The following is a 24,391-nucleotide window of genomic DNA, read 5'->3' on the forward strand; positions in this document are numbered from 1 at the left end:
GGGCCCTCAGAAAGGTTGACTGCCTGGACTCCCAGGGTGGACAAGTGTCCTCAGCCCAGCAGAATAACATAACATGAGCACTCTATGTACCAGTCATATCAGAAAAGCAATGTGACTGACACATTTAGCATTAATGTCACAAAAATGGGGAGTGATCTGCAAAAAGGGGGTGTTCTCCCAAAAGGGTTTGGGCCGCCGGACAATTTTTACAAAACGCTTTGTGCACCAGGTCTCCCAGAGGCCAATATGTCAAATTTAGCAAGTGTTTGTATATGTAGACACAAGTATAATAAATGGCACATGGTAGGTGGGGCCCTGTTTCAGATTTTGAAACTGGTCCCAAAAACTGCCTGTATGATGGTGAAGAGGGGACTAGAACACATTCACATTCAGACACTACAGACCTACACAATTCTGGACTCCTAAAAATCTGTTACAATCGTTCACCCCCTTCTGCTGCTCATACAGATGCTCCAGCATGTTTAAGGGGGAGTTTCATCAAATTGGAAGATGGCAGATAAGCCAGTCCAAGAGCAGATTATTTGTCACTGCTAGAGATGAGCAAACAGTTAAAGTATTCGATGTTCGTTATTTGTTACGAATAGCATCTCAATATTTGACTATTCGAAGGAATATCGAACCCCATTATAGTCTATGGGAGAAAATGCTTCGTTACAGGGGATCCCACCATTCGATGCCAACATGTCTGCAATGCAACTGGGACAGCAGGGGAAGCATGTCTGGGGACATCTAACACACCAAAGTCCCTCTATTACCCCACTATCACAGCCTAACAACTACACACTTTGCACATTCAAAAAAACCTCTACCAAAGTGGGAAAATATCTGGAAACCTTCTTTACTCCCCATATGGATGGACACAAACCCAAATTTAAGCTAAATAAACATTAACAAGCACCCCTTTAAATCACGTTGCCCATTACAATCACAGATGGAATAGGCAATGGGAAATCCAACAGTACCCACCCTCAACTGTCATTGTGGATGTGTGTGTGAGATGTGGTAAGACCTTTCAAAATTCACTTTTCTAGCCCTTAACATGAGCCCTTCCAAATTAGGTTACAGGTAGGGTTGAGTGATCATGTTCGGAAAGATCTGATTCCGATCAGCGATCGAGAAAATTTCACGATCGCCATCGGAAGTCCGAACACGATCTATTTATGTGGGATCGAGATCGGTGATCTTTTCCCACAATGCTTTGCTTAGCCTTCACACTGAGTATATGCTGTATACTCAGTGTGAAGGCTCCGCTACAGTTCTATAGGAATGAATGGAAGCAGCCGGCACACAGCTTTAACCCCCTGCGCGCCGGCTGCCTCCATTCATTCGAATGGGAGGCTAAACTAAACATTCCTAGCAGCTACTTACCTCTAGAGATGGCTGCTCCGGTGCCCTCCTTCTTCTTGCCTCGCTGCCCCGCCTCCCAGGTTAGTGTTTAAAGCGCTAGGTAGGCGGGGCTTGCGGCTTAGGAGAGTGTGGGCGGGTACAAGGCGGGGAGACGTGACGTCTCCCCTCCCAGTACCCGCCCACACTCTCCTAACCCACCCACACTCTCCTAACCTGGCAGGGAGGGGGCAGCGAACGGAGAAGAGCAGCGTGGAGCGGCAGCGAGGCAAGGAACAAGGAAGGCACCAGACCAGCCATCTCTGGAGGTAAGTGGACACCAGGGGGGAGTAAGTTCACCATCATCATCCTGCTGAGATGGAGCCACTAAACGAACCCTTGCCTTCAAAGGCATGTCTTGGAGCTGCGACTGAGCCAAATCTAAACACAGAGTCCTTTGGAACTGAACAAAATTCAAGGCTGACAGACCCAACTCCACATGCTGCAGCACAAGCAACCGGCAGTCAGACTAAGATGGTCTCTTCATCGAGCAAAACACAAGATTCTTTGGCAGCCTGCTTTGTCTCCCCGCCCAATATTCCTGGCAGGAGTGCTGAAACACCACTCTCCTCCTCCTCCGCCGTTGAATCGACCTCAGCTACTGTCGTGGGGAGACGTCAGCAGGCCGCGCTGAAGATCATCAGCTTGGGGGACAGACAGCACACTGCCTCCAAGGTCAGGGATGCCATCCTAGCTGAGATGGAAATGTGTTTTTCACTGCTGCACCTGGGGCCAGGCATGTTTGTCATGTGTGATAACGGCAGGAACCTGGTAGCGGCTCTTGAGCTTGCCAGCCTCCAACACGTTCCATGCCTGGCCCATGTCTAACTTAGTGGTGCAACATTTTTTGAAAACATACCCAAATGTACACGAGCTACTGGTGAAACTTTGTGCGCCCACTTTTGCAAGTGTACAGGAGCCGCTGCTAGCCTCCGAAGCCTCCAGCAACGCATCCATCTGCCAGAATAGAGTGTGTGAGCAGCAGAGACCTTTGATGGAGTACCATGTCCAAAACCCAAAGGTTCCTCAGAGTCAGCTCCCCCAGTTTCTGCACCATGAGTTTCCATGGGTGGCAGACTTATGTGAAATCCTTTCCCATCCTTTCCACTGGACACAAAACATTAGCATGCGCTCATCACAACTCCGGATATGGCAGCTGTGTTAAGCAGGTTGTAGGGTACAACGCAGACCAGGCCCGAGCTGTGGTTATGTGCGGTTTGCAGTAAGGGGACATTGAGCAATTGTAAGAGGAGTTGGTGGACAACGAGGCCACCGACCCGACATGGACAGGGGTGATGTCTAGCGGGTAAAGCAGTGTAGATGTCGAGGCAAGCTAATCAACAAAAAAAGTGGCTAGAAGAGGCATAGACTGGGGTGATGTCTAGGGGCGAAAGCAGTGTAGATGTGGAGGCAAGCTAATCAACAAAAAAGGTGGCTAGAAGCAGAGGCATAGACTGGGGTGATGTCTAGGGGCGAAAGCAGTGTAGATGTGGAGGCTAGCTAATCAACAAAACAGGTGGCTAGAAGCAGAGGCATAGACTGGGGTGATGTGTAGGGGTGAAAGCAGTGTAGATGTAGAGGCAAGCTAAGCAGCAAAAACGGTGGCTACAGGCAAAGGCATACAAAACTCTTCCCTGTTGCAAGACTTATTCCTAGGTCTGGGACGCGTTAATGGCCCCCCTGGCCAAATTACCACTACTGAGGGGCCTAGTGTCACCAGGAGGGACAAGTATAGGCGCATGTTATGGGAATACCTGGCCGGCCCCAGCTCTGTTCTCTCCGATCCCTCTGTGCTCTACAGCCTACACTTACAGTCCTATGAAAACGTTTGGGCACTCCTATTAATCTTAATCATTTTTAGCTCTAAATATTTTGGTGTTTGCAGCAGCCATTTCAGTTTGATATATCTAATAACTGATGGACACAGTAATATTTCAGGAGTGAAATGAGGTTTATTGTACTAACAGAAAATGTGCAATATGCATTAAACCAAAATTTGACCGGTGCAAAAGTATGGGCACCTCAACAGAAAAGTGACTGTCAGGATACGGAGTCGCCGCGGTCTCCTTGCTGCGCGGCGTCTTCCTGGGAGACGTGTTAGGAGTTCTATTGGGTGTGCTTAGGTCATTAAAGGTTAATCTTTTCCTTGCTTTCAGTCTCCATGTCATTAGCCATCAGGTGTGTTCTCTGCTGCTATTTAAACCCCACCCAGGCATGGATCCTTGCCAGCCATTCACTTGTGTTTCCTGGTTCCCCTGCTCAGTCTGATTCCCTGTCTGTTTGTATTCGGTCTGTTTCTTGGTTTGTATACCCGGCTTGTATTTTTGACTATCCCTTGTCTTTTGATTTGGTACCTTTATTATATCTCCTGGCTCGACCTCTTGCTCGTCTGACCTCGCCTTCTCTTCTGTGTCTTGCTGGGACTTGTGGTCCTCCCTGGTTCCATGCTGTTTAGTCTTTGGTTTTGCATTGCATTTACACTGTGCTTTCTGTTTAGGTGTGACCCCGTGACTCCAGTCCCTAGCACTTTCAGGGCCTCCTCTTCCCTTATCCTAGCCACCGGGATAGAAGCGTAGGAGTCGTGGTAGGCGCACTTCAATTAGGAAGTGCATTGGTCTGCCTCATCTCAGATACTACAGCATAGTCATAGCCGCAGGGCCTACGACCCCTTTTTGTCATTAGCTGCACAGTGTTGCTTTCCAGCTGTGTCCCTTTGCACTGCCTGACCCTGACTCCAATCCTTACAGTGACATTAATATTTAGTAGCTCCTCCTTTTGCCTCTAGTCGCTTCCTGCAGCTTTTAATCAGTTCCTGGATCCTGGATGAAGGTATTTTGGACCATTCCTCTTTACAAAACAATTCAAGTTTAGTTAAGTTTGATGGTGGCCGAGCATGGACAGCCCGCTTCAAATCATCCCACAGATGTTCAATGATATTCAGGTCTGGGGACTGGGATGGCCATTCCAGAACATTGTAATTGTTCCTCTGCATGAATGCCTGAGTCGATTTGGAGCGGTGTTTTGGATCATTGTCTTGCTGAAATATCCATCCCCGGCGTAACTTCAACTTCATCACTGATTCTTGAACATTATTCTCAAGAATCTGCTGATACTGAGTGGAATCCGTGCGACTCTCAACTTTAACAAGATTCCCGGTGCCGGCATTGGCCACACAGCCCCAAAGCATGATGGAACCTCCACCAAATTCTACAGTGGGTAGCAAGTGTTTTTCTTGGAATGCTGTTTTTTTGGACGCCATGCATAATGCCTTTTTGTATGACCAAACAACTCAATCTTTGTTTCATAAGTCCACAGGACCTTCTTCCAAAATGAAGCTGGCTTGTCCAAATGTGTTTTTGCATACCTCAGATGACTCTGTTTGTGGCGTGCTTGCAGAAACGGCTTCTCTCTCATTACTCTCCCATACAGCTTCTCCTTGTGCAAAGTGTGCTGTATTGTTGACTGATGCACAGTGACACCATCTGCAGCAAGATGATGCTGCAGCTCTTTGGAGGTGATCTGTGGATTGTCCTTGACTCTTCTCACCATTCTTCTTCTCTGCCTTTCTGATATTTTTCTTGGCCTGCCACTTCTGGGCTTAACAAGAGCTGTCCCTGTGGTCTTCCATTTCCTTACTATGTTCTTCATAGTGGAAACTGACAGGTTAAATCTCTGAGACAACTTTTTGTATCCTTCCCCTGAACAGCTATGTTGAACAATCTTTGATTTCAGATCATTTGAGAGCGGGCTGTCCATGCTCGGTGACCATCAAACTTAACTGAACTTGAATTGTTTTGTAAAGAGGAATGGTCCAAAATCCCTTCATCCAGGATCCAGGAACTGATTAAAAGCTACAGGAAGCGACTAGAGACTGTTATCTTTGCAAAATGAGGATCTACTAAATATTAATGGCACTTTTCTGTTGAGGTGCCCATACTTTTGCACCAGTCAAATTTTGGTTTAATGCATATTGCACATTTTCTGTTAGTAAAATAAACCTCATTTCAATCCAGAAATATTACTGTGTCCATCAGTTATTAGATATATCAAACTGAAATGGCTGTTGCAAACACTAAAATATTTAGAACTAAAATGATTAAGATTAATAGGGGTGCCCAAACTTTTTCATAGGACTGTATTTTCTCATCTGTTTTTCTGTACTACACATCTCTTGTCAACTTCCTTTGGGATCTCAGAGGTGGTGGCCTCAGTGCCGAGAAACACATCTGAGTCCCCTTAGCAATATGCATTAAGAGAACCGTGAAGCAACCAAGTGTAGTCAGCTAGCATAGCATCCAGCATGGCTAAATGCAGAGAAAGACGTTGTACCACTTCCAGTGATGGTAACTTCAGTGCTGCAGTTGGCAATGGACGGTGTAACGGGATTAGCTGAGGGATCGCTGTCTTGACCACTTTTTGGCACAAAATGAAAGTCCAATCAAGCCAAGTATGGTGCAAGGATATGATGCAAGGACACCTACACATCTGTCTCTGACACATTGGGGAGTTCACGCTGATCCGCCCTTTTGGCCTGCACCATCATGCGCTTCTTCCCAGCCATTCCCCATCTCCCAGGCGTTTCATTGCAGGCAGAAGTACAGCGCAAGCCACCCACATGCCCAAGCCTTTAATGGCATCATCGAAAAACTGCTGGCCCTGGAGATGTTCGCGTTTATGCTTCTGGATACCCAGGCCTTCCGTCACCAGATGGCAGCTGGGGCACCTCCCTATGCTGGGCCTAGCCGTTACTACTTCTCTTTGTTTGCTGTCCCTGCCTGCGCCTGCACGTGTCCCATAACATCAGTCGGGCCCAGAGCTCCGCGCTTTGCTGCAAGGTCCACTTGACCACCGATGCATGGACTTATATGTATATCGAATACTTACGGCGAACGGCGTTTGCTCATCTCTAATCTTCAGGAAAAGTTTTGAAGCTTACCAACAGTGACTATTTGCATGAAAGAACTCATAACGTTCATAGATAACTGATTACAGCATAAACAGATTCAACAGTCGCTTAAAACATTTAGAATAATCGATCCGCCATTGCAAACTCACCTTGATTCAGCATCGCAGGAAATTACAGAAGTTGGTGTACGGTTCTTTTGCAAAGTTCTAAAGAGTTTTCAAATAATGAAGCCAAATTAGCAAATTTTGTAGAATTCCGTAAACGAAACATGCAATGGCGATCACTCAAAAGCTTACAACAGTTCTGTTAACTTGTGTAACTGCACACAATATTGTGTTCCATGCAGACACATGCTTTTAATGAGAGAAACCGAATCAATCCCTTTGTATGATAGGAACTGCTTCCACAAAAAATACTGGGAAAATTTGCAAACTGAGCCTAGTTTTGAAGACACAGAATTTGATTTATATTGTGCTGTGGAAGAACAAGAGACTATTGACGAAGAACCACTCAGTAGTACTGCTAAGTACAATCTGGCGTTCCAATCCCTAACTCAGTTGGCGGATATTTTATCTAATCACGGAACTTCAACCTTTCTAAACTACTTGGAAGAAATCAAGGTTATCCAAAACAATGCCAGACGAGGTTCTTCGTTATTACAACCCAGCTTGTCATATAACCAGTCTGTACATCAAGATGTTGCAGGTGCTGAGACTTCAAATGTTCCGGATATAGTTGATGGAAATACACCACCTTCTACAAGCTGCAAATCTTCATCTGCGCGTCCGCAGGTAGTTGTGCCTTTTCAGGCTGAAGGTATCCACAAAGAGGAGAAAAAGGGAAACAACGAAAACACAAAAAAATTGCAAGGAAATAGAGAAATGTCTGATTTGCCACTTTGATTTGGGGAAAAAGTCTAAAAAATTGACAACTTGTTTTTCTTGTTGTTCCACACTACATGAAGATTGTTATAGAGTGGATGGATGTCCGCAGTGCGAGGAAGATTAGCCATTGTAACATAAATGTCTTAATAAAGTGAAAATTTACTGGGATAAATATGATACATCTGCAGTTCATTTAACCCCTTCCCGACATGCGCCGTAATAGTACGGCGCATGTCGGGTCTGTAACTATGGCGACCGCCCGGGAGCTGGGCGGCCGCCATAGCCGCCGGTTGTCTACTGCTTTAAGCAGTAGACAACCGGCTCTCATGCCTCCGATCGGTCCCCGGACCGATCGGAGGCATTAACCCCTCCGGCACCGCGGTCAAAGGCCTGGATTGCCGGCTCCTGGAGCATGCTCCCGGGCTGACGTCCCGATGCCATGACAGCCGGGAGCCTTATACAAGGCTTCCAGGCTTGTCTGCAAATCCTCTCTTTTGCAGGCTGGTCTATGCAGCCTACAAAAGAGATGATGCTTTTTTGCAATGCATTGCAATGCATTAGCATTGTAATGCATTGCATTAGTGATCAGACCCCCTGGGGTTCAACACCCCTAGGGGGTCTAATAAATGCAAAAAAAAAAGTAAAAAAAAGTAAAAAAAATATAGAAAAATATAAAAAGAATTAAAAGTTCAAATCACCCCCCTTTGCCTAGAACACATATAAAAGTAGTTAAAAACTGTGAAACATATACATGTTAGGTATCCCCGCGTCCGAAATCGCCCGCTCTACAAATCTATAAAAATATTTTTCCTGTTTGGTAAACACCGTAGCGGGAAAAATAGTCGAAAGTGCCAAACCGCCAGTTTTTTTCACTGTTTTGATTCTGATAAAAATTTTAATAAAAAGTGATCAAAGCAAGAACATTTCCCAAAAATGGTAAAATTAAAAATTACACCTGGCCCCACAAAAAAATACGCCCTATGCATCCCCGTACACTTACGTATAAAAAAGTTACGGCCGTCGGAATATGGCGACTTTTAGAAAAAAAATTTTTTAACACAGTTTTGGAATTTTTTTTAGGGGTCAAAATGTAAATAAAACCATATAAAATTGGTATCCCTGGAACTGTACCGAAACACAGAATATAGGGGACATGTCATTTTGGCTGCACAGTGAACGCCGTAAAACCAAAGCCCGTAAGAAAGTCGCAGAAATGCATTTTTTCTTCAAATCCACCCCATTCTGAATTTTTTTCCTGCTTCCCAGTACATTATATAGAATAATTAATGGTAGCATCATGGAGAAAAATTTGTCCCGCAAAAATTAAGACCTCATATGGCTCTGGGAGCGGAGAAATAAAAAAGTTATGGGGTTTAGAAGGAGGGGAGTCAAAAACGAAAAACGAAAATCAAAAAATGCCATCGGCGGGAAGGGGTTAAGTTTATAGGCACGGTACACGGATGGTACCTAAAAATAGCCAGGAGTTCATAGGTACGGTACCTAGAAATAGCCACATCCAGATTTTAATTCAAATTATTATTATTATTTTTTTTTTTTTTTCACACACACAGTCACATGACCTTACTTCTGTGATGTCATAAAACTAGGATCTGCTTACCTATTATGTGAGGTTCTGTTCAAATTTGCATATGATGATGTCATAATGCACATATTTGCATATGATGATGTCATAATGCACATATTTGCATATGATGATGTCATAACGGAACCCTGAGGGTATATAAACCCTGAGCGCTCTGACATCACAGCCATTTCTTGAGTTGATGCTTTTGCTGACACTTCACTTTGGTTCTGGAAGAGCGAACTAGTTTGTACTACATATCTAGTGATTACTTCCATTCATTCTTACTGATCTTTGATCAGGGCCCAGTAATATCGGAGCCACCTGAGAACTTAGTTCTCTAATATTTCATCAGATCCGCCTTGGTAACTAAGCCATGAGCGCCCGAGAGCTGCGTCAGCTGATAGCTGACAATGATACATGGCTGCGCCGACCGGAGAATCAAGGTAAGTGAATTGTTCAGGAAGAGAGAGACAATATTCCCCCCACCCTAGAGGAGATTTCCTGGGAGGAGTTATCCCTGGGCTCTGCTGAGCAATGTTTCAGGGTAAACAGCACATTTTCCATTCCTAGTCGTTTGGGGTGGGTTTTACTTTCCTCCGAATTCCACCCCTGCCCATGATAGAAAACAGAAGTTCTTTATTCAGGCAATTTGACAAACTGGGCCCCATAATCACAAAACAATAACCCGTCTAAAACATAACTGTTATTCCCAATAAATCAATAAAAGAAATCCCAACAACGTTAAACCCCCCACTCTAAGGGTATGTTCACACGGAGGAAAAGGTCACGGAACATTCCGCAACAGGAAAAGACAAAAGGATATATCCAGCACTCGGAATCCGGCCTAATAAAAATAAACTTAACTTTTATTAAGAATTGGTCATTCTTCCATTAAAATTGTTTGATCATACGAGGGGTAAGCTAATGTCCCTTGTATGATCATAATTTTTTAATGGAAGAATGACCATTTCTTAATAAAAGTTACGTTTTTTTTTTATTAGGCCGGATTCCGAGTGCTGGATATATCCTTTTGTCTTTTCCTGTTGCTGCATTTTGGCTTAGCCGAGAGAGCCATTATCCGTGCACCGATCTTTTGGAATCCTGCTACAACGCTGACGGCTCTGACACGTGAGTAGTGCACTTCTAAATTATTATCATTTTTTCTATATTAAGAGCTGTGACCTTCATATCTTTTTCACGGAACATTCCATTTGAACATTCCGCGACAAAATGCCGATGCAGCATCAGCTTTCTATCGCGGCAACCCATTCCTGTGTAGGCCCGAATAAATGGTCAAGCCATGGAATTCACGGCTGATCCTGCCGCAGATAGGGCATGTTGCTTCTTTTTTTCGCTACTAGCTAGCGTTCAATCCAGTTTCTTCATATCTCCCATCACTACCTTGTTCAGAAAAGAAACTGCCACCCCCCAGACCCTTAAAGAGGACCTTTCACCGATTTCGGCGTAGGCAATTCTATATACTGCTGGAACGCTGACAATGATCTGAATTCAGCGCACTGTCGGCTTTCCCAATCTGTGCCCCGGGTAAAGAACTATCGGCCCTGGTACCGTAGCTCTTTACAGTCAGAAGGGCGTTCCTGACAGTCACTCAGGTACATCCTTCTCCACAGCAGTGCCTATTGCGCTGTACTGGGTGAGCTGGGAGGAACGCCCCCTCCCACCAGATAATATTTGTCTATGGACAAGCACTGTCAGCTTTCCAGCAGTACAGAGTAACTGTTCAAGCATACATCAATATGATCAGCAAAGTGAGTTTTTGCTGAATAGATTTCTGGCGAGAGGTTACCCTCTTTGAACGGAGAGCGGAACAAACAAGGCTAACCCCGAGAGAAACTGCCGCTATTATTATACCCTGGGGTCTTTTCAGACCCTGGAGTATAATAATCAGAGACTCAGGGGAGGTGAAGAAGCATAATAAATAGTGTAACTCACCTCTCCGGGATCCATTGTTACTCCTAGCACAGGCTTCAGGAATTTATGGCAATGTCCCAGACGTGACGTCCCCACGTGACTTCTGGGACATTACTGCTCAGATCTGTTTTCAGGGCATCCTGTCTTGGGCTGGTTAAGAGAAAAAATAAGGAAAAAAATAAACTGGTAAAATTGCCGCCCCTTTGAAAGTGCTGCCTTAGGCGGCTGCGTGACCTCGCCTCAGAGGTGCGGCCCTGGTTGGGGGAAAGCTAGCGCTCACCTGTGTGGAGAGGGAACTTATGGGCTTTAATCCTTGGTGGCCAGCGCACATACAAGTCTATGACAGGGAGAGGCTGTTGCTTGTGTTTCCAGTTAATTTAGGGAACTAACAGCCCATTGGGGTTAGTGTTTACTGGGGAGAGTGCCTTCTATGCCTCCCTGTTGTTCTTAATGGCATATGCTATGGACATGCATTAATCCCCGCGATTATCAGGTTGGGCAATTATATCTCCCAAAGATCTTTGTTTGGCATTAGATTAGGCTTCTAATCTCTATAAATCCCCATTAGATTATTATTGTTTTGGTCCCTGTATGATTACTATACACTATGAGCAGCGGAACCATTAGGGCTAGTTCACACGGGGGCAATGAGGCAGATTTTGACAGCAGATTTCACCTCAAAACCTGCCTCCGTACAATGGTGGTCTATGGAGACTGCTAGCTTTCATTTTTCCACTAGCAGTTTTCCCTCCCCTCTATTCACTTTAGGGGAGGGGAAAACCGCCTGTCATTTTCTGAAAAAACTGCTCCAGAAAACGCTCCAAAGAACGCCTCAAGGTAAAAAACAACGCTTTCTAATTAGGAAGTGTTTTTTTTCGGGACCAAAATAAGCCAGGCGGTTTTTACGTGTGAACTAGCCCTTAGCATTGGGGATTTAACATTGCTGGGAGTTCTTTTATTTATTTATTGGGAATAAAAAAAAAAAAATTTCAGACGACTTATTGTTTTGTGATTATGGGGCCCAGTTTGTCCAATATTAGTTGATGGCGTCCCTTCATCCAGTGAATGATATATATCTTTATTCAGGTTACTGTTGAACTTAACTATACTGGGGTCTCTTCTCCTCAAAACCCTTAGCAATAACAGGATCCATTCCTATGGGCTAAATGTGTTACCTTTATATATTTACAGGTCAGGCAGCAATTGTCCATAGATTGAGGTCATCCCTAGGACATCGTGGAGAACCTTCTACTGGACATCAAAGAAGCAGGAATCCTATCACTGCGAGGACAGGGAGACGCGACAGAGCTCCTCCACAGGACAGAGGACTAGAAGAGAGCAGGGAAAGAAGCCGCTCTCCATTAAGACCCGCCCCTGCAGAGCCCTCCAGAATAATAGGAGAGAGTAGCAGTGATAACAACCGTCCAGCAAGTGGATCCACAGCTGACACCACTGAATTTCAACGGCTAAATCCGGTTCCACCCCCTGAGGATCCAATTCCAAGCAGATCTCCTGTATACTCCTACCCTGCAACCCGTGCATTCAGTAGATTCATTCAGCTGCTGGACATGGGTGGGATGACCCCAACGTCACTGGCAATGCCACAGGGGCAACCACTTGAACCACATGCACAATATCTACTTTGGCAGGAGAGACGGCGGCGTCCGCCCAGCAGGAGAACTCTGCAGATTCAGAACTTACCCACTAGAGAGGTAATATCTCAGGAGGAGGCCCAGTCATGTGTAATCTGCATGACTGAATATGAGATCGGAGAGCGAGTCACAGAGCTTCCCTGTACTCATAACTTTCATCAGGGTTGCATCTCGACCTGGCTCCGCTCTCACTCTCAGTGCCCCCTGTGCCGTAACCACTGCTTCCAATGAAGCCCCATGAAGGGCTATGAACAGAGACATCCCAAAATAATGGAAGGTAAGCCATCTATATTTCATCTTTTCCCTCCGCACTATCAGATGTATGTGACATGTAACATAGAAATAATAACATTTTATCTTTTTCTATCCAGAAAGAATATCCAAGCCTGGAAAAAGAACAGCCTGAACTACAATCCGTTACAGGACACGGCAGCTCCAGACCCGGATGGTGCCATATACTTTATTCCATGGCAAAATCTTCCTAAAAAAAAAAAAAAAAATGTAAATAAAAAAAAAAAAAAAAAAAAAAGATTGTGTAAATTGTTTTTCTTTTTTTACTGTATATAATAATATTTTGTGATCTAGGAGCCTATAATGATAAGTAAGACAGAGGTAGCAGTTACACCAAATACACGACCGCACCAACAGATTTACATGGGCCTAAGTGCACAAGGAGGCTCAAGGCCAGCGCCGCACCTCCCATGAGGCGACCTGAAGCGAGCGCTTCAGGCGGCGCTATGCCAGGGCCCCAGGGAGCGCAGTATTTTTGCTTACCTAACCCAGTCCAGGACAAGCTGTCCTAGAATGGCTTAGCACCAAGCGGTGGATTGGGGAGGCCGCTGGAGCAGCGCTGATCCAACGGCCTCCCCTCCCATTCAGGCAGAGAGCAGGTCCTCTCCATGCCTGCTCTCTGCCTGCGAACGCCGCTTCGCCCCGACCCCTCCTCCCGGGGGAGGGGGGGCGGCTTTCTGTCGTTCGCCTCGGGCGGCGAAAGGGGCAGGTTCACCCCTGCTCAAGGCCCCTCTGTTATTCTCCAACTCTCTCAAAACATCTGTGAGGGGCCCCTGGATATGATACGGTGGTATAGGTGAACTGTCTGGCGGTATTATATGAGCAGGGAATACAGGGCCGCATTAAATATAGGGCATATAGTGCACTCCTATCTTTTTTTAGTGATTATTATGTAACACGAAACATGGAGATGCCGGGGATTGAACCCGGGGACTCATACATGCAAAGCATGGGCTCTACCACTGAGCCACATCCCCTCATACACAGTGTGAAAACGCTCCTGTTTCTGAGACTACATGCCAGCTATATGGCAGTATTACATTGGTATTGTTATTATTATGGGCAGGTATATGGCACTATATGGGCATGGTATATGTTGGTACTATTCTGTCTACATTTCAGGTCTGTTATCAGGGGTTGTAACTAGCAAAGACCGGGCCCCATAGTAAACACTGACTGGGCCCCCACAGCACCTACAGGGTATAGTGCACATAGAACATATAAGGGGCTAAAAAGGGTCTCAGACCCCACAACATTGTATATTCATGATCTTTTCTTAGGACAGAACATCAATATTATAGTCTCTGAAAAAATGACATGAAAGTGTTTTTTTACGTGTACTGCGTGGTAGCACTACTAATGTGTATAGTACGGGAGTATTATCCGTGTGCACTATATGGTGGTATTATTGTATTGCACAGTGTGACAGTATCATTTATATGCACTCTATGTTTTTAGTATTTATTTGTAGGACAGTGTTATTTAGGTGTACTGTATGTGGGCGCTGTATGGCTACATTATATCTAATCACATAATGATATCCAGTAGTATCAGCACAATAGGGCTACACGTAGTATATTGTCTCAGGAATTGGAGGATTTTTAGAGGTTTCCTATAGGGGATGTAGCTCAGTGGTAGAGCACATGCTTTGCATGTATGAGGCCCCGGGTTCAATCCCCGCCATCTCCATGTTTTGTGATAAACAACGACAAAAACATCAAAGATCCAGAAAACTGATAAATGTGCAGGAATTCAGGAAACATCTGCCCGTCTGTATTATAAAGGCTGAATATTATCTGTTCACCATTTTAGAATCCTATGCCGATAGTGACCACTAGGAGACGGTTTAACTAACACAATTCGTGTATAGAAATACATGGCCAGTGATGTAATAAATAGTCCTCCTTATCTCTATAGCGCCATCCTATGTCATTGTGTCACCGGCAATGTATTCCTGTATATGTATTGTGTAGACTAGTCTGCCCCCTAGTCAGGGCCGGCTCCAGGTTTTTATGGGCCCTTGGGCGACAGAGCCTCAGTGGGCCCCCTTGTAAAGGAGGTGGGGGAGTGGAGACACTGTGCGTTGCAGATGAAGCGAGTGACGTCATGCAGGAGTGTGGCGTCACCAACACCATACCTCCCAATCTTTTAAAGAGCAGAAAGAGGGGCAAAATGTGCGGCGCGCTCTGCGCGCCGCTGCAAATTTAGCTCCACCCACTTTTATGTTGATTCCACCCACTCATTCATTATGTGCTCCCACACAGTATAATCCTCCTACAGTCACCTGTAAATTATATGCCCCCCTCCATCTCTCCCCCAGTTTCATATACACCCTTCCTCTGCCCCCAGTTTCATGTCCCCCCTCCATCTCTGTCCCCAGTTTCATCACGTTCTCCCCCTTCATCTGCCCACAGTTTCATGTCCCCCGTCTCTGCCCCAGTGTCATGCCGTTCCCCCCCCTCCCCTTCATTTGCCCCTTCAGTTTCATTGGGCCCCCTCCATCTCTGTCCCCAGTTCCATGCCGTTCTCTCCCCACCCCCTCCATCTGCCCCAGTGTCATGCTGTTCTCCCCCCCCCTCCATCTGCCCCAGTGTCATGCTGTTCCCCCCTCCCCTTCATTTGCCCCCCAGTTTCTTTGGGCCCCCTCCATCTCTGTCCCCAGTTTCATGCCGTTCTCTCCCCACTTCCTTCATGTTCTCCAGTGTCATGCCGTTCCCCCCCTCCCTTTGCCCCCCAGTTTCATGGGCCCCCTTCATTATGTTTCACCTTAATATGTAATACAAAACAAACACTTAACTCACCTTCTATCACTCACCTTCCCTCGTTCCCCCGACGCTCCTCTCTCTCTCCCTCCAATCACATACGCGATGCAGGAGCTGTGAGATCAGCTCCTGCTTAGCTCCGGCCCGGCTTGCGTGTGTAGGCGTGATGTGATGACGTCATCGCGCCTACACACGCAAGCCGGGCCGGAGCTTTAAAGCAGGAGCTGATCTCGCAGCTCCTGCATCGCGTATGTATTCAGCTCATCGGCGGACGGACGCCGATGAGCTGAAATTGTGACAGGCAAGTGCCGGGGGGCCCCCAGAGGCTCTGTGGGCCCCGGCACTTGCCCGACTATGCCGTGCGCTGACGCCGGCCCTGCCCCTAGTGTCCATCATTTTCTCTACAGACAAAAGGTTAAGCTCTTTTACATTAAATTCCGTCTTCGTATTATCCCCGATCATATTTCGTGTGACTTCCTGCCTGTATATCAGTTTTACTGACCTTTGATGTTTTGTAGTTCTTTGTCTCAAAAATTGGAGATGCCGGGGATTGAACCCGGGGCCTCATACATGCAAAGCATGCGCTCTACCACTGAGCTACATCCCCTATACCATGTTTCTATTAATGCTCCCAATGCATCTGAGAAAAATAGTCGTGGTACCTATCATTCGCTTACACTTCAGCCCTCCAGGGGGCCCTGTGCGTTGCATATCACATTGCTGTCAACCACGTACTGACACTGTTCAGCCTCAGCTACATGATATGAGATGCATGGGGCCCCCTAGAGGACTGAGATGTAAGCAAAGGTGGCTGTGAGCAGCGGCAGGGACCGGTAACTAAATAGGACCTAATACCTGCTGGGATTATTTCCCCTCAGTACAGGGGCTCAATGGAACGTGTTGTTTCATCTCAGAATTGGGAACATTAATAGAATAGCTATATAGGGGATGTAGCTCAGTGGTAGAGCGCATGCTTTCATGTATGAGGCCCTGGGTTCAATCCCCGGCATCTCCATGTTTTGTGCAGGTTTATCTAAATACAATAAATATGATAAATTTCAGAGCTCGGGTGTCTGGATGATCCTCAAACAACTGGATTCTGTCAAAAAATAAGCTTAACCTTTTCGCTGCCAAGGGTCTCTGGAAATTTTGCATCTCCAGTAGCCAGAGCAATTTTCACAGTTTTGACATGTAAATAAAACGCATATTTCTAAATTAAATGTTTGTGAGAGTCCCCCATACCAATATATTTTCTGAAAGCAGGGAGCCAGGGGAATATAGCTTGAACAGTTCTATTGTGGGATGTTACATTATACTTGTATACATTTGAGTTAAAAAATTTTATTATAAAAAAATCCAAAATTCCAAATTTCTGACCTAAACTCTACCACATGCAGGGATATCCTATTAATATTATAAAGGTGAAAGTTTGTGAGTTTGGATGTTTGTGAGTTTGGATGTTTGTTCCTCAATCACAGCCAAATGGCTGAATGGATTTTGGGGTAATTTCACACACACACACACACACACACACAGACACACACACACACACACACACACACACTGCCCAGAAAAAGGTAATAGGCTACTTTAAATGTGGGTCGCTCACCTGAAATCGCCTCCGTGACCCTCCAAAGGACCCTCCGCCAGCACTGGTCTGTGCACGCTCCTCCCATTGGTGCATGGCAGGCTGTGGGCGAGCTCTGGAGCCAGGGCTGCGGCACCATAGGTTGGGGGCTGAAGGTGGGCAAGATGGCGGCAGCCCACATGGTCCCGGCACCGCAGCTATCCCAGGCAACCTACACACTTCGCGGACAGCTAAGGAGGAGGCTGCTGCACCCGACACACCACATAACAGGTCAGTGCAGCGGGTACAGGGGGTTGGAGAAGGGCTGTCCCGGGGGGGTGTCCCTGGGTCGTTGTCCCCTGGGATCAACCACATTCCCCAGCTTCATGTCCCCCCCCCACATCGGCCCCAGTGTAGGTGGTCTCACCTTGCCACGCTCCCCGTCCGCTCTCTCCACTTGCGCACTGCACATAGGTGTTGGGCGGCTGGCTGCGTATGGCAGGTAGGCTGCAATAGAGGCGCCGGTATTCTGCAATGCACTGTATAATACCGGCGCCTCTATTGCAGTCTATCTGCCTAGGATGTAATCAACTCAAACACAAAAACATTCATGTACCCACTTCAACTTGTAAGGACATATTGGATACGGATCCTTGTAGACCAGGGCTCGGCTCCACAGTGAAGCGAAAGACTGACAAGCCAGGAAAGCAGCGCAAGGCCCCTGCTCTGCCTCATATATGCCACAGGCAACCAGCCGCCCGACAACTATGTGCAGTGAGCGAGCGGAGAGAGCGGCGGGGGAGCGTGGCAAGGTGAGTCCAACTACACTGGGGCCGATGTAGGGGGGGGAACATAAGCTTGGAGCAGAGATGGGGGACAAGAAACTGGAGGCAGAGATGGGGGGACAAGAAACTGGGGCAGAGATGTGGGGACAAGAAACTGGGGGCACATGAAGGGGGGGACAAGAAACTGGGGGCAGCTATGGGGGGGACAAGAAACTGGGCGGACAAGAAACTGGGGGCAGATGAAGGGGGGAACAAGATCCTGGGGGCAGAGATGGGGGAACAAGAAACTGGAGGCAGAGATGGGGGGACAAGAAATATAAGCGGTTCAGCGCCACCGCCAACCCGCAGACGAAGTCACGGGTAACTGTTAGTAGGGCATATGGTGCACTCCTACTGGGCCCTATGGTAGCGGGGGCCTCTTGGGACACCAGGACAGTCCCAGTTTGCATCTGCTGTGAGGCAGTTTGCTGAATCCAGGAGGGGGCAGCACTGAGAGCATTTGTTGGGGGAACCTGGCGAGATTTGTCTCATGAGATCTCCCGGTGGTTTCGTCCAGACCGGAAATGTGCAAAACGGAACTGCGGTACATGTCACTGAGCTGTTAGTGTCCTTGTGAACCCGATATAGACTTCTCCACCTTCTATAGGGGATGTAGCTCAGGTAGCACTACTAATGTGTATAGTATGGGAGTATTATCCGTGTGCACTATATGGTGGTATTATTGTTTTGCACAGTGTGACAGTATCATTTATATTCACTCTATGTATTTAGTATTTGTTTGTACGACAGTGTTATTTCGGTGTGCTGTATGTGGGCGCTGTATGGCTACATTATATCTATATAGCGGTATTATTATTATATATTTCCACTTTACTAATCACATAATGATATCCAGGACAGTCCCAGTTTACATCTGCTGTCAGGCCTTAGGAGGCAGATTGCTGAGTCCAGGAGGGGGCAGCACTGAGAGCATTTGTTGGGGGAACCTGGCGAGATTTGTCTCATGAGATCTCCCGGTGGTTTCATCCAGACCGGAAATGTGCAAAACAGAACTGCGGTACATGTCACTGAGCTGTTAGTGTCCTTGTGAACCTGATATGGACAATGTAAACTTCCATACAACCTTGACGCCGGCCTCCGCTCTGCCTCATATATGCCACACGCAGCCAGACGCCCGACAACTATGTGCAGTGAGCGAGCGGAGAGAGCGGCGGGGGAGCGTGGCAAGGTGAGTCCAACTACACTGGGGCCGATGTAGGGGGGGGGGGACATGAAGCTGGGAGCAGAGATGGGGGGCAAGAAACTGGGGGCAGAGATGGGGGGGACAAGAAACTGGGGGAAGAGATGGGGGGACAAGAAACTGGGGCAGAGATGAGGGGACAAGAAACTGGGGGCAGAGATGGGGGACAAGAAACTGGGGGCAGAGATGGGGGGACAAGAAACTGGGGCAGAGATGGAGAGACAAGAAACTGGGGGCAGAGATGGGGGGACAAGAAACTGGGGGCAGAGATGGAGGGACAAGAAACTGGGGGCAGAGATGGAGAGACAAGAAACTGGGGGCAGAGATGGGGGGACAAGAAACTGGGGGCAGAGATGGGGGGACAAGAAACTGGGGGCAAAGATGGAGGGACATGAAACTGGGGGCAGAAATGGGGGGACAAGAAACTGGGGGCAGAGATGGAGGGACAAGAAACTGGGGGCAGAGATGGGGGGACAAGAAACTGGGGGCAGAGATGGAGGGACAAGAAACTGGGGGCAGAGATAGGGGGACAAGAAACTGGGGGCAGAGATGGGACAAGAAACTGGGGGCAGAGATGGAGAGACAAGAAACTGGGGGCAGAGATGGGGGGACAAGAAACTGGGGGCAGAGATGGGGGGACAAGAAACTGGGGGCAGAGATGGGGGGACAAGAAACTGGGGGCAAAGATGGAGAGACAAGAAACTGGGGGCAGAGATGGGGGGGACAAGAAACTGGGGGAAGAGATGGGGGGACAAGAAACTGGGGGCAGAGATGAGGGGACAAGAAACTGGGGGCAGAGATGGAGGACAAGAAACTGGGGGCAGAGATGGGGGGACAAGAAACTGGGGGCAGAGATGGAGGGACAAGAAACTGGGGGCAGAGATGGGGGGGACAAGAAACTGGGGGCAGAGATGGGGGGACAAGAAACTGGGGGCAGAGATGGAGGGACAAGAAACTGGGGGCAGAGATGAGGGGACAAGAAACTGGGGGCAGAGATGGGGGACAAGAAACTGGGGGCAGAGATGGGGGGGACAAGAAACTGGGGGAAGAGATGGGGGGACAAGAAACTGGGGCAGAGATGAGGGGACAAGAAACTGGGGGCAGAGATGGGGGACAAGAAACTGGGGGCAGAGATGGGGGGACAAGAAACTGGGGCAGAGATGGAGAGACAAGAAACTGGGGGCAGAGATGGGGGGACAAGAAACTGGGGGCAGAGATGGAGGGACAAGAAACTGGGGGCAGAGATGGAGAGACAAGAAACTGGGGGCAGAGATGGGGGGACAAGAAACTGGGGGCAGAGATGGGGGGACAAGAAACTGGGGGCAAAGATGGAGGGACATGAAACTGGGGGCAGAAATGGGGGGACAAGAAACTGGGGGCAGAGATGGAGGGACAAGAAACTGGGGGCAGAGATGGGGGGACAAGAAACTGGGGGCAGAGATGGAGGGACAAGAAACTGGGGGCAGAGATAGGGGGACAAGAAACTGGGGGCAGAGATGGGACAAGAAACTGGGGGCAGAGATGGAGAGACAAGAAACTGGGGGCAGAGATGGGGGGACAAGAAACTGGGGGCAGAGATGGGGGGACAAGAAACTGGGGGCAGAGATGGGGGGACAAGAAACTGGGGGCAAAGATGGAGAGACAAGAAACTGGGGGCAGAGATGGGGGGGACAAGAAACTGGGGGAAGAGATGGGGGGACAAGAAACTGGGGGCAGAGATGAGGGGACAAGAAACTGGGGGCAGAGATGGAGGACAAGAAACTGGGGGCAGAGATGGGGGGACAAGAAACTGGGGGCAGAGATGGAGGGACAAGAAACTGGGGGCAGAGATGGGGGGGACAAGAAACTGGGGGCAGAGATGGGGGGACAAGAAACTGGGGGCAGATGAAGGGGGGACAAGAAACTGGGGGCATAGATGGAAGACAAGAAACTGGGGCAGAGATGGGAAGACAAGAATCTGGGGGCAGATGAAGGGGGGCACAAGAAACTGGGGGCAGATATGGGGGGGACAAAAAACTGGGGGCAGAGATGGGGGGACAAGAAAGTGGGGGCAGATGAAGGGGGGACATGAAACTGGGGGAAGACATGGGGGACAAGAAACTGGGGCAGAGATGGGGGGACATGAACCTGGAGGCAGAGATGGGGGGGACAAGAAACTGGGGGCAGAGATGGGGGGACAAGAAACTGGGGGCAGAGATGGGGGGACAAGAAACTGGGGGAAGAGATGGGGGGACAAGAAACTGGGGGCAGATGAAGGGGGCAAGAAACTGGGGGCAGAGATGGGAGGACAAGAAACTGGGGGCAGAGATGGGGGGACAAGAAACTGGGGGCAGATGAAGGGGGCAAGAAACTGGGGGCAGAGATGGGAGGACAAGAAACTGGGGGCAGAGATGGAGGGACAAGAAACTGGGGGCAGATGAAGGGGGGGACAAGAAACTGGGGGAAGAGATGGGGGACAAGAAACTGGGGCAGAGATGGGAGGACAAGAAACTGGGGGCAGATGAAGGGGGGCACAAGAAACGGGGCAGAGATGGGGGGGACAAAAAACTGGGGGCAGAGATGGGGGGACAAGAAAGTGGGGGCAGATGAAGGGGGGACATGAAACTGGGGGCAGAGATGGGGGGACAAGAAACTGGGGCAGAGATGGGGGGACAAGAAACTGGAGGCAGAGATGGGGAGGACAAGAAACTGGAGGCAGAGATGGGGGGACAAGAAACTGGGGGCAGAGATGGGGGACAAAAAATATAAGCGGTTCAGCGCCACCGCCAACCTGCAGACGAAGTCGCGGGTAACTGCTAGTACTGACATAATTTCTTTATGGCCAGTTTCACCAACGCATGTTAAATTTCCAGTTAGCTAACCGAAGTTAAAACTAACTAACTTCTGTTAGTGTCTAGGAGTTTCACCAAAGTCGTGTACAGGTAATTAACAGCCAGTTAGTTAACTGAATGAGGTTTTTGTAACAAGCGTCGTGATTGGCAGAAGCAGTGGCACATGACACGTTTACAAATCAACTGCACATTAGAATACTAAGTCTAAGGTGCCTTTAATTCATCAATACTACATATATGTGACTAAACGTCCTTTAAGACCCTAAAAAACTGCACCTCAAAATCTTGATTTTGGCCTTAAATGTGAAAAAAATAGCAGCATGGATAAAACATGGCATAGACATTACAATCAATGACTAAACCCCATAAACCAATATATTTCCAAACAGCAGACACCCTGGCGATGATAAAAAAAAATACCATCTAGCTTATTATATTCACAGACACCTTCATGCAACTTTTTATCAAACATTGATTTTTTGCAAAAATTACACAAAAGTTCAGCTTTGAGACAAAATCTCTGAGACAGTTTGAACTATATATACAGAAAAGTGTCAGAGCTGAGTTCTTTGTGCACTAAGCAATACTAACTTGTAACAGTCTATAATTGCTTAAGTTTAAAGAAGAATCCCTTAACTTAAAGACGTTATAGGAAATAGGGGGTTTGGATAATAGAAGGGGAGTGGGGTCGTATATCAGGGACAGGGGTAAGGTGCTTAGAATTTTAAAAAGGGGTATGTACGTGTATAAATGTTATTCTGTTAGTGTAAGTGAATGTGGTGGAAGTGCTTAGTGACACTGGGCTCCTCACTTTACACAGGTAAGGACAGTTTCTATGCAGATAGGAATGATCTGATGACCTGTATGTGGGCGCTGTATGGCGACATTATATCCATATAGCGGTATTATTATTATTATATATTTCCACTTTACTAATCACATAATGATATCCAGTAGTATCAGCACAATATGGCTGCATGTAGTATATTGTCTCAGGAATTGGAGTATTTTCAGAGGTTTTATAGAGGTTTCCTATAGGGGATGTAGCTCAGTGGTATAGCGCATGCTTCGCATGTATGAGGCCCTGGGTTCAATCCCCGGCATCTCCATGTTTTGTGATAAACAACTATAAAAACATCAAAGATCCAGAAAACTGATAAATGTGCAGGAATTCAGGAAACATCTGCCCGTCTGTATTATAAAGGCTGAATATCATCTGTTCACCATTTTAGAATCCTAAGTCGATGGTGACCACTAGGGGGCGGTGTAGCTAACACAATACATCTATAGAAATACATGGCCAGTGATGTAATAAATCAGGGGTCTCAAACTCGTGCCCCCCCCCCCCCGCCCCCCGAAAAATTTTGTACGGCCCGCACAAGCCTAGGGACACCGGATCCGAGTTGAATACATTGCGAGATGATTATATCCACTAGCCGCTACGTTCCGGCTAGTGGACATATAGGCGCGATGTGATGACGTCACATCATCACATCGCGCCTACAGGTCTATTAGTGAAACTGCAGAGCGCGGCGGGGGAGCGTTGGATGGTAATTATAAGTGTTTTTTTGTGTGTTAAAGAGGACCTTTCACCATTTTGCCCACAGGCAGTTCTATATACTGCCGGAAAGCTGACAGGTGTCATTATTGGCTCTTTATTCTTCCCTGCTTCAGCCCTCCAGGGGGCCCCGTCTGTCCCACATGATGTCATCGCTGATGGTATTCACTGAGGGGATACACGGTGAGTTTCTTGGAGTTATTTATTTTGTTTCTCCATTCTTCAATGTACCGCTCTCTGTTTGCCTCTGTGGTCGCCTTTATTTCGGCCTTGGTTATCATCTGTTGGTGTTTTTGGTTTGGTGGTTGGCTGTTGTTTGGTTGGTGAGTGTCTGGTTTGCTCAGGTGGCTTAGCCATGCTTGGTGGTGGTAGGAGTCGGGCTTGCTCCCCTGGATGTGTGCCTGGAAAGCTAGCGCCCTCTTCTGTATGGTGAGCCATAGGGGGAGTCTGCCTAGCTCAGCCCTGCAGGCCATGTTGGTGGTGTTGCGATGGACATGGAGCAGGTATTTGCAGAACTCCAGGTGGAAGGTCTCTGTTGGGCTGGAATCCCACTTTGACTGGTCTGGGTAGGTGGCTGGGCCCCAAACCTCGCTGCCATAGAGAAGGATCGGGGAGATGACTGCGTCAAATATCTTCAGCCAGACCCTCACCGGTGGTTTGAGGTGGTACAGCTGTCTTCTGATGGCGTAGAACAGGGGTAGGGAACCTTTGGCTCTCCAGCTGCTGTGAAACTACAACTCCCAGCATGCTCCATTCACTTCCATGGGAGTTCCCAGAACAGCAGAGCCAGTATGCATGCTGGGAGTTGTAGTTTTGCAACAGCTGGAGAGCTGTACGTTCCCTACCCCTGGCGTAGAAGGTTCTGCAGGCTTTTGCTTTCAGGGTTTCTATTGCTGCTTTGAAGCTTCCTGATTGGCTGAGCTCCAGCCCCATGTAGGTCTAGCTGTAGGTTTTCTCCAGTGTGGAGCCATTCAGTGTGAATTGTGGGGTGGAG

The 24,391-nt window shown here is 47.7% G+C and overlaps 4 non-coding genes across 4 annotated transcripts; 2 read left to right on the plus strand and 2 right to left on the minus strand.

Annotated features, from left to right (window-relative positions):
• Positions 1 to 13,559: 13,559 nt before the first annotated feature.
• TRNAA-UGC (transfer RNA alanine (anticodon UGC)) lies at positions 13,560 to 13,631 on the minus strand. The gene has a single exon. It is a non-coding gene; the product is annotated as a tRNA-Ala (tRNA).
• Positions 13,632 to 14,271: 640 nt separating this feature from the next.
• Positions 14,272 to 14,343, plus strand: TRNAA-UGC (transfer RNA alanine (anticodon UGC)). Its single transcript has one exon. It is a non-coding gene; the product is annotated as a tRNA-Ala (tRNA).
• A 1,608-nt stretch (positions 14,344 to 15,951) lies between these two features.
• On the minus strand, positions 15,952 to 16,023 carry TRNAA-UGC (transfer RNA alanine (anticodon UGC)). Its single transcript has one exon. It is a non-coding gene; the product is annotated as a tRNA-Ala (tRNA).
• Positions 16,024 to 22,876: 6,853 nt separating this feature from the next.
• On the plus strand, positions 22,877 to 22,948 carry TRNAA-CGC (transfer RNA alanine (anticodon CGC)). The gene has a single exon. It is a non-coding gene; the product is annotated as a tRNA-Ala (tRNA).
• The last annotated feature ends 1,443 nt before the right edge of the window (positions 22,949 to 24,391 follow it).

Source organism: Leptodactylus fuscus, unplaced genomic scaffold, assembly GCF_031893055.1.
Source record: "Leptodactylus fuscus isolate aLepFus1 unplaced genomic scaffold, aLepFus1.hap2 HAP2_SCAFFOLD_410, whole genome shotgun sequence".
Taxonomy (NCBI): domain Eukaryota; kingdom Metazoa; phylum Chordata; class Amphibia; order Anura; family Leptodactylidae; genus Leptodactylus; species Leptodactylus fuscus.